Source organism: Molossus molossus, unplaced genomic scaffold (assembly GCF_014108415.1).
Source record: "Molossus molossus isolate mMolMol1 unplaced genomic scaffold, mMolMol1.p scaffold_m16_p_12, whole genome shotgun sequence".
NCBI lineage: Eukaryota > Metazoa > Chordata > Mammalia > Chiroptera > Molossidae > Molossus > Molossus molossus.
The window spans coordinates 26,399,868-26,410,847 of NW_023425347.1; the positions used below are offsets into that span (position 1 = coordinate 26,399,868).

At 48.6% G+C, this 10,980-nt stretch overlaps 1 non-coding gene across 1 annotated transcript; it reads right to left on the minus strand.

The window, feature by feature from the left end:
• Nucleotides 1–10,649: 10,649 nt before the first annotated feature.
• Nucleotides 10,650–10,777, minus strand: LOC118627412. Its single transcript, XR_004959157.1, has one exon. It is a non-coding gene; the product is annotated as a small nucleolar RNA SNORA18 (small nucleolar RNA).
• Nucleotides 10,778–10,980: the final 203 nt, after the last annotated feature.

Below are 10,980 nucleotides of genomic sequence, written 5' to 3' on the forward strand. Positions count from 1 at the left end.
TCAGAGTGTAAGCTGAGCCCAGGCACACCTGGACATCTGACAGCTGAGCCAGGCGCAGAAAAGCCTCTGCTGACAAGCTTATCGGACAGCAGACACCTGCAGAGGGGCCCACACCTTTTTTCATGAGGGCTCCACCGGCAGTCTTGATCCAACAGGTCTGTGCACACGGTCAAAGGGAGATTACCTGGAGATGCACAAAGGAGTTGGATTAAGCCAAGCCTGAACGTCATGCTTGGAAGGAAATACAGTAGCCCATTCATAACGCAGGCTCTGTTGGATGGAATTCGTTGTACATCCCTCACTGGTTTTGTTGCAAATCAAATCCTCTTTGTCTTGGTGAGATAAGGGTGAGGGCAAAGACAAGTTAGCTTTACTGAGCCTACTACGTGCCGGCATAGGAGTAGGAACTTCTGATTTAACATCCTGTTTAATCCTCCCAAAAACCCACATGATGAAAGTGTGGTTACTATTATCCTGATTTTTTTTTTTTTTTTCTTACTGATTTTAGAGAGAGAGAAAGGGAGAGGGAGAGACAGAAACATTGATGAGAGAGATCATTGACTGGCCTGACTGGCCGCCTCCTGCATGCCCCCCACTGGGGATCTGCCCCACAACTCGGGCATGTGCCTCCACCGGGAATTGAACCGGTGGCCTCTTGATGCATGGGTTGAAGCTCAACCACTGAGCCACACCAGCCAGGCACCGTTATCCTGATTTTACAGAGAAGAGAGGATAAAGCACTTTGCAAGACTGCACAGCTAATTAGTGGCCAGATAGGATTTGAAAAGAGTTCTCCCGAGGTTTCATGTCCACTAGCAGCTATTACCAAGCTAAGCAACTCTGGAAACCCAAGGCCCAGGGGTTTGGGGAAACCAAGTCTGTTTGGTTCCTTCATTAGTGGGCTCATATTGTTACATATTGACCACACTGAGAGCCAGCCTGCAGGCACGATGCTCTTACCCAGAACCCCGGGGGGATGTGCAGACGGCCTCGGCTGACCTGAGTAGACGCTGACAGTGCTGCCTTCAAACTCTGTGTAGCCGGAACTACAAGCAAGTGGTCCCGTTGCATCATTTTACAGGCACATTCGTTTATACTTTAACACAGTGTCCTTGACAGGGGGCAGTTTTGTCACCCAGGAGACACTTGGCGATCCGGACATCTGGAAACATTTTGGATTGTCATAGCTGGGAGTGGGTGTGTTACTGGTACCTAGTGGGCAGAGGCCAGCGGTGCTGCTGAGCATTTTAGAATGCACCAGGCAGCCCCACCAAAAGGGTGACCTGGAGCAAAGTGTCAGCAGTGCTAAGGTTAATTCTGCTTTAAATCATATCCCACCGTATATGTGAGGTTCTTAGCACAGTGGCTGGCACACAGCCAACAACAAATGTTAGCTTATTTATCATCGAGCGTTATTACCATGCGATGCTGAGTTGGCATCCTTGGTTGGCGCCCCATGGGGCCCTCGCAGGGGCATGTGGGAGGAACTGGAGCCGTCCCCTCTCGGTGACTGCACAGGTCACTGGAGCCAGCACGCTCCGGAATCTGGCCACCAGCTGCACCCTGCGCGCATTCTCTCACTAGCGTGTGTAACTCCTTATAAATCGATAAACCCGGGGAGGGGTTTTGTTCTTGCTTTTTAGAGGAGACAAAGTATGTGACTAGCAGTGGGTGGCATGAACTGATCTCTGGGGGAAAAAAAAGTGTTTATTGAGTCTGAACTCCAAGACTTGGGTGGGCGTGGGGGTCGGGGCTCCAAAGGCTGCACTGCTGAGGGAAAGAGCACAGTGGTTGGGGTCAGAACCAGCTTTTGAATCGCGGCTCAACCCCTTCTCAGAGCTGCCATTTCCTAACATGTAAAACAAGAGGGCTAATTCTTATTTTCAAGACTTGGTGTGAGAATTAATTGAAATATTACATGTAAAGTGCCTAATACAGCAGGTGGATGACAGACACTTAAATGGCCCTAGGATCAGGACAGGCTGGCCCTGAGGATGGCCTGAGGTGTGGCCTGTTTGTTCTGACAGTGAGCGAAGCTGCACAACTGCCCGCTCTCTGCCGGTCCCTGCACACCCCGCATCCGCCGGCTCGGCTTGAACGGCGCCAGGAGTCGAGCAGGCCCCTCCAGGGCTGCCTGGGAGTTCTCGGTAGGAGCTGGAGCGAGCCCTCCTGAGGTGTGTGTTGAGTACTGGAGAACACCTGGAGGGCAAGAGGCAGTGGGCGGGCGCATGCTGGCCACGCGCGGTTCTCCCGCCACCTGGCCAGGGAGGCAGCTATGGTGCAGGGGATGGTGTGAGACGCTCAGTTCCACCCACATAGTAGCGCTGTGACCCTGGGAGAGTCAGTTATACTGTTTGGACTTCAATTTCCTTCCCTCTAAAATGGGTCATGTAACTTCAGGGTGCTTGTGTGAGGAGTAGATGATGAAAATGATACATAATCAGTTTGAATGTAACCAGCTCTAGTGGAAACTTGATAAAAGTTCATATATTTGTTTTTGTTTTACTTTTACTTAAGGAACAAATAAAGTCCTCATGCAACCAAGGATCTGCCTTAATGGTTGTACTTAACCTGACTATATACCCTTCCCTCCCACTCACGCATGCGGTGACCCTTCTGCCCACGCAGGCTGGCCGCTGCCCTCTCTCCGCGTCCATTCTCACAGCCGCCTCGACACCTTTGCCAGGGTGGGTAACTCGGAGCGGCCTTCTTTCTCTCTCCATCCAAATTCTGCCCCTCTCTTGAAGCACGGCTCCGGTCTCATCTTCCCTGGTCACTTCATCCTTCCTCACAGCCTTCACCATGACCACCTGAGCACCAGAAAATGACTCTGCGAGTGGAACCACCACGCCCCGAGCGGCTGCCACGAGGGGCAGGCTGTGGAATTCATGGACTTCCTGCTTCCTTTAGACTCTGTATCTGCGGATATGTATTAAACAAAGACAGTCAATGTTCTTCCCTCGCTTCTATATCCTTTAAGTATTCTTTGTCCGAATTTCAACACTTACATTTTTTTGCTGTAAAATACAGTTGAGCCCTGGCTGGTTTTGCTCAGCGGTTAGCACGTCAGCCTGTGGTCCAGAGAGACCCGTGTTCAGTTCCCGCTAAGGGCGCGTACCTCGGTTGCAGTTTGTCCCCGGCCCTGGCTGGTCGTGCGGGTGGCAGCCACTCGATGTGTCCCTTTCACATCGATGTTTCTCTCTCTCTCTCTGTTCCTCTCTCTCCCTCCCACGCTACCTGTACAAAAAATAGAAAAATGTCCTCGGGTGAGGATTAAAAGAAAAAAAATACAGTTGACCCTTGAACGACACAGGCTGGAACCATGCAGGTTCTCTTATATATGGATGTTTCTCAATAAATGCTTGTACTGTTTTTCATTGTGATTGGGAGTCCACAGTGGACGCAGAGGGCCGAATGTATGCACTGCTCCATGCTGTTCTATATAGGGGATTTGAGCATCCACAGATTTTGGTGTTTACAGGGTGTCCTGGAACTAGTCCCCAGTGGATCGTGAGGGACAGCTATGTTTTGAGGGGTTAAAGGTTATACATGGATTTTCAGCTCTGCAGGCCTCTAACCCTGTGTTGTTCAAGAGTGAACTGTTGTATTTATTTAACAGAATTAAGTGTGCCTACATAGCTCTTTCCTCCTCTAAGCCTCGGGGGCCATGTGATATTTGGCTTTGAATCTCCAGACTTTCGGGAAGAGTCAGAAATAGCGTAGGCAAACCAAGCAAACATGGGTGAACAAACAACCAATGTGTCGTTTTTGTGATGAACTCTCCTCCCCTCTCCTCCACCAAACTGTCCAGCTCATAAAGTTCTATGAAGATGACAGGAGATGTGGACAGGTGGACATTCAGACTCTCACGGCCTCTCCGGGAACCTCTGACACCCCCAGGCCACCGACAGCATGCTGATCACAGGCACACCTTGCTATTTTCACAGGACGGAGGAAACTGCTTGATTTCTCTTCTCTTCTCCCGAGTATTCCCTGGGCAGACAGGTGCTCTGCTTTAAATAGATGCTCCCCCCGCCCCCCAGTCACTCTACTGGCTGTCGTCCAAATGAAATGTCCCACAGTGCCTCCCACTCGGAGGACTTGTTACTTACCTTGTCCATACATTTCAGTCCCTCGCCTATTCAGTTGAGAGCCACATGCCGGCTTCAATCATTCTTCAGCTGGTTTTGTTTATTCTTTCATTTTACTTTTTGCTTTTGTTTTTAAGAGCATTCTTTCTGATTGAGGAGAAATTGTCAGGAGGCATTCACTGGACTTCTGTCTTCAGAGTGGAGCGCGGGCAAACAGCAGGTGCTCCGTCAAGTGTGGCTGCATCCAAAGGAATTAAACAAACGCCCAGCTTCCTAACCCATCCTCCTCCGAGCTCAGCCTGATGACGAAGGCCAGAATGTCGCAAGAGGGTCCTGAGTGGGGATGTTCTGAAAGGAAAGGAAAATGCAGGTGAATTGGAAAGCCGAAGAGGGTGGCAGGCACAGGATGAAAACCGGAACTGACAACCACCCCACCTGCTCCTTCAGCCCTGATGCAAAGAAACCAAGTCATCGGACTCACTTCAGTTGCTCTCCTGGCCTGAAATGGCTCCCTCCCCCAGGCCGGTAGGAAAATTCAATTAAAGGGTCCATCTGCGAGGCAGCAGCTGAAGAGGAATGACTGTGGGGAGGCCCACATTTTCACCTAAAAGGTCCCCTGTCCTTCTAGCCCGCCCCTCCTCCCTGTACCCCTCCCCCCTTGCTTATTAGGCCCAGCCTCTCCTCGCAGCCCAGTCCTCCCCAGCTAGGCCGGCTGGGCTCCGAGAAGCAGCTGTCATCTGCTCATTTCAGATACATGCGCGGTAAAGACTCGGCGCGTCCCACAGACACCGCTTGCTGGGAGAGAGCAAGGAACCCACAGAAACAGCCCACAGAGTGTGGGGATCGCATGCCTCTGGCTCAGTGAATCCCACGGAATCAGCGGGCTTAGGGGTCACCCTGCTGCTGGGTGTAGCTCTGCAGGCTCCTCCAAACCCAAAGGCAGGATGCAATAAAAATAAAAATAATGACAAGACAACCTTTCTGGCCCGCAGTGAGAAACAAGACAAAGGCAGACGGGAAAGGTTAAACGGAATGACCTCCAGAATGAGCTCTCACCCTCCGGAGCCTTCTCTCACATGGGTCTACCTCCCTGGGTTGGTGTTTGTTTCGGATCATGGGCCACTCTGCTGGCTGCTGGGACGGTGGGCGTGGTGGCCACGGGGCAGGTGAGAAGCCCACCGTCCTCTGGCTGAACGCTGCTCTGCCAGGACTCGCTGAGACCATCTGACCAGGAAGGGTGGTCCTTCTAGGCACGTAGTGCCTCTCTCTTTGCCCCACATTCCCTTCAAAATAAGCGACAGTCATGACAGTGTCTGTGGGGCAAGTTCCCTCAGCTCTGCATCCAACAGTGTCCCATTGTCCCCTAAAAGGACTCTTTGTTTACCCCGTGGCCTTCCCAGATTTCTTCACTGCCTCTTTCTGCAACCTGGTGATGACTTCCGTTAGAGAAGGTGGGGAGGAAGCCAGCCACTGCCTCTCCATCCGCTCACGGGAGACGAAGGAGAACACTGTGGTGTGAGAGAGTCGCCCTAACGCAGACTCCGATTGAAGCTGGCGCTTGGAGTCCTAACAAGTGTCTGAGGAACGGCGCCTGTTTCCTAGGGCTGCCTCAGGCCGGGGCCTTAACCACCAGACAGGCATTTTCTCACAGCTCTGGAGGCTGAAGTCTGAGGTCAAGGTGCTGGTGGGTTGGTTTCTTCTGAGGCCTCTCACTTTGGCTTGGAGATGCTCAGCTTCCTCCTGTGTCTTCACATGGTCTTCCCTCCCTGTGTGTCTACGTTCTAATATCCTCCTCATATAAGGACTCCACTCATATGAGATTAGGATCTAGCCTACTGACTTCAACTTAATTATATTTTAAACACTCTATCTGTATCTGGTCACATTTCAAGGTACTAGGAATTAAGTTTCCAACCAAAGAATTGGGGGTAGGGGAGAACACAATCCAGGCCATAACAGAATGCCTCGACAGCTCCGCCTAAACGTGGACTTGTTATTGGCCAACTTATTGTTTTCACCTCAGGACTTTTAGGACTTCGAGGAGATATCAACTTTACAGAGGATGGGGACCTTATAAGAAAAGGCTTTCAATAGGCAGTACTAGTTTATTCCTATTTAATTCAATATAAAATAGAGTTCGAGAACCTATAACTATAAATAAAATTGCATCGGAGAGATTGTATTACACAAACAGTGTTAATTTGATCAAGACAAAGTTGGGAAGATCTATTTCTTACCCCAGGGTAGTTACCGCAGCTCACACAGTTTGTACGTACAGATGGGGCCAGTCACCTCGCCCCCCGTCCCGGTTCGTATCTGTCGGCCCCACCGAGCTCCCCAGACCCCACCGTTCTCAGACGTGGCCTCGTTCAACATCCAACATCCTTTCCCCGAGCCTTGCACAGGTCTTTCCCTCTTCTTGAAATGTCCTTTGCCTTCTTAGACTGCAGAGTATCATGGAAGGGAAAGAGAGGGCAGTTTTATAAACATTCTCGGACTTCTGTACTGGAGGAAAGGGTGCTGGTACAGATACAAGTCATTGGTGCCACCAATCCAGTTTTCTTCCCCGTCTCTGTTCCCTCTTTTCTGCTCGCAGTCACAAGTGACTCACTTGGTGAGTGGAAAGGATAGAGACTCATTACCAAGCTATAGTACATGGATAGTATTGTGTGTGTGTGTGTGTGTGTGTTCTCAGTGTCCCTTGGAGTCTGAGTGAAGCTCTTCTGCTCCCAGCTTCTTTCAAGAGCCCAGACCACACAAGCCTTACATCAAATCGAGCGCACGTGTCTAGGTGTCTGCTACACTTTCACTTAGATGTTGGATGGACAAACCTAAACCCTTTCATTCTTTTGAGAGTGCCGGTGGTCTGGTGGCCCAGGGAACGTCTAGCCCATACTTTCACATGCAATCTGCTCTGTTTTGAGTGAGGATCTTATGCAGACTGACCTCTGATGACCATGAGCTTTAGCATCTTGCTCACCCTCTTCTTTCCACACCTCAGACCTCAGGCTCCCTAGAGCTTGGCTCTTCCTGAGAGGCCGGGCTCTCTTTCAGATGGCATAGGTCAGTCTGATTCTTTCGATTATATAACATGTTCATTCAATTAACGTCCCTGGACCTCTGTTACTCATCCATAAAATGGGGATGAATCAACTCCACAAAAGGACCTAGACTGGGGCCTGGAATCAAGCATGTGTTCTGTGTGTTCTTGTTGTTAAAGGTAAAATGACACTGGGAACTCCTGGATCTCAAATGACTTCAACACCTTTGAAGTTCAACAAATCATAATTGGAATTTGGGGGGATAATATCAGGGAAAAAGCAGCATTCAAAGCTCTCTCGTGTCATGCTCTACTCTTTTGCATTCAGACAAAGCAAATTAGATATCCCTTTTCTCCCAAGACATCAGACAGCTGCCTCCTGTCCATGCTCAGGACATGCCAGGAGCCCGCGCACAGCAGGGAGCCCAGCTGTGCTCCTCCGAGACCGAGCTTGGCTCTCTGCTGAACTGGTCAGTCAGGAACCCTCCGGGAATTTGTTTGCGTGACTGATCTACACAGTGGCATTTGGTGGAAAAGGGGGTACGGAGGGAGGAGGGGAGAGAGTGTGGCTGTGTGATTAGTGGACAGGACCACCAGGGAGAAGCATGGCGCCTGTCCCTTACTGCAGTGCCTTGACTGGGGACTTCATGAGGAGACAGATGCTGAAGGTACTATTTTCATGCAAGACTTTATGCATTGGGCCCGGAAACAGCCAGAGGTTGTTAAGAAAACCCTTCTCGATGCTTTTGCATAGACCCCATATTGCAATGGCTGCTCACAGATGCCCAGCTATGAGAGTGGGAGGGGACTGGAGCCTTGACGAGGACGCTGGTCATATGTTGATGGCCAGTGTGGTGAGGGTAGGAACTGTCCCTCAAGACACTTTGTGAGACACAGTGGTACAGAGCCCAGGAGGTGAGCAGAGCAGACAGGTTTATAAGGGACTCCCAGGGTATATGGAAAGCAAGAAGGAATTTTGGATAAAAACCCTGCAGGTCTGGCATTCCTGACTAGGCAGGTCAGAGTATTTGGTTAGCAAACTTAACGTGACATATTTGAACCTAGAAGCGATGGAATCCAGAAGACATTTGAGTTACATGTATTTCTGATGATGTAGTCTTCCCCCTCCAGGCCCGTGTTAGAGATATGCCCAGGATAGCGCGCGTGCTCTGCCTGATCTCGAATGAGAAGGAAGGGGGAAGGGTGTGCTGGCTGCTTACTTCATTACCCCCAAAATGAGATTCACAAGTGCTTCTTTGTCTGTGTCTCTGTGACCCTGACCTTCAGCGTCCACTGCTCTGTTCTTTCTATAATTAGAACAAAGGACATATCAAAGGTAAGGAGGAGGAACTCTCACCACCATTTAGGACCAACGTTTTTACCTAATCAAAATGAGACACAGAGCTCCTATTCATTTACTCCCAGCACTTTGGGTTATCGACAAAATGGCTTTAAAAAGCTGTGGGTAATAAAAACATGCTAATACATCCAGAACGTGCTTGACCTAAGGTTTTGAAATCTTGTATTCAACCTCTGTCCACCAATTCTGTTCTTAACTTTGAAGTCCTTCATTTCAGGAAACACATAGTGAGCACCTGCTGGATGCCAGGGGTTATGATAAACTGGGTTTTTTAACAAGCAGTTTATTTAACGAAGTTGAGTTTCTCCATCATTCACTCCATCACATTCTGTGCAGCAGAGGCATTAACATGTGCAACATGACAGAGGTAGGGATTAAGTATATAAAATGTAACGAAGACATAGGCATGTAAAACAAGAAACCTGGATTACCTGTAATAAGTTCACGGGACCTTGAGTAAGTGAGAGTTGACTGTTCATTGTTATTTTTTTAATTGATGCGTAATTTACATATAGTGAAAGGTACAGATCTCAAGGATAGAACGATGTGAGTTATGACAAACAAAACACCCATGTAATCCACACCTCTAGCTATAGAATACTTGCTATCCCAGTTACGTGTGCCCCTTCTCAATCAACACCCATCCATGTTTATTTTTAATATTTCTAAAATGCTTATATATAAATATATTTTTTTAACCCTCACCTGGGGATATTTTCCATTTATCTTCAGATACAGTGGGAGGGAGGGGAAGAGAGAGAGAGAGAGAGAGAGAGAGAGAGAGAGAGAGAGAGAGAGAGAGACATGGATGTGAAAGAGACACATCAATTGGTTGCCTCCTGCACAACCTCGACCAGGGCTGCGGACCAAACTGCAAGCAAGGAACGTACCCTTGACCGGAATCTAACCCGCGACACTTTGGTCCGCAGGCTGATGCTCTGACCACTGAGCAAAACTGGCCACAGCTAAAATGTTTTTATATTTTAACCAAGTAATACCCTGGACACTTAAAGTGGCCCTAAGGTTGTGTGTTTTTGTTTGTTTGGTCATGTTTAGACATTCTGAATGAGAGTTTCACCAAGTCTGCTACTCCTTTCTCCTTAGGAAGGAAATTTGAAAATTGACCAGTTGGAGGCTTAGAAGGACACCGTGTTTTTCTTCTTGGGTCTATTCAACAATAAGCCCTCAGCTGGACTCTTTCATAAGGAAATAAACACATTGCTCACCACTGAATGCTGGTCCTTGAGCCTGCTCCTCTCTCTATGTGAAAAAGGTGAAAAGTCAACAGGCTGCTATTGGGAGCCAGCTCTCCATGGTTCTAGCACATTTCTGCACGTCTTGCAAACAGACACTCACAGATTTTATTCCAGGCCATCATTTCAAAGGTATTTACATAGCAGACAGTCTTAGAAGACATAGTGTCTCATTCCAGAACAAAGGGCAGATTCGTCCAGTACAATAAAGACAATGTCTTTCTCCAGGACAGAGGGCAGGTCATTGGCAGCTATTACAACAGATCCAGGTTTCCTAAGTTGAAGTTCCCTCGTGCAATGCAGCCCAGTGTGAGTGCAGGCGCCGCTGGCCTTCTGCACACCATCCTGTGGGACCCGGGGCTCGGGAAACCGGAGCAAGGCGATCACGGTCCCCTGAGTGCAGACGGTGAGGAGACTGTTCTTTTTATTTTTTTAAGTGTAAAGGGTTTTTATTATTTGTATCAAAGGCACAATTATTTAAAGTTAATACATTTTTATTTAAGGAATTTCACATGTTCTGAGTCTTTTCACACACTGCCTTAGTTTCTCCTGAATTTGACTCGGAATCCTTTTTTTTTTGCTCAATCCAGTTGCCATTTCAGTCAGTCCACAGTTCTTTAAGTTGAGCTTCTTTGAGCTACACTTGAATGTGGACATACTTCAACAACTCCCCACCTGTAATCGTTGGGACCCAATTTCTTCACGCAATTTACTTCAGGGTCACGGTTAGGGTCCGAGGAGATGGATCTGCCCACTTTCTCAATTTCAGACACCCTCCAAACATGATGAAGTTCAAATCATATTCCCTCCTAAGCTATCACTCCCTAGACTAGTTCAGATATTTGGAATATACTAATACCTAAGACAGAAAAATTAGATTATGAGGTCTTTTCTCATGTTAGCACCTCCGCCTCGTAGCTGCTTCCCACAGATCTAACACAGTTCTGTGAATCAAGGAAGCAACGTATTTCCTCTGTGAGGCATTTCCAACAATGTGGGTCTACAGAAAAGGGCCATCAGGATAGACCTCAAAGAGAAACTGTTCTCTGTCTGTCTCCGGGGTCTTGTGTCTTCCGCCAACACCCAGGGAACAGTTGCAGACTGCCTGGTTAGCTTGCAGGTAGAGTAAGATCTCAGACTCCTAGCAGTTTCTGACAGTGACAAGCCCAAACTGTGTGTTTGGCGTGTTCTGTTCTAACTGAGTCATAACTCTGTTCTACCAGTTGGCCAGAGAGG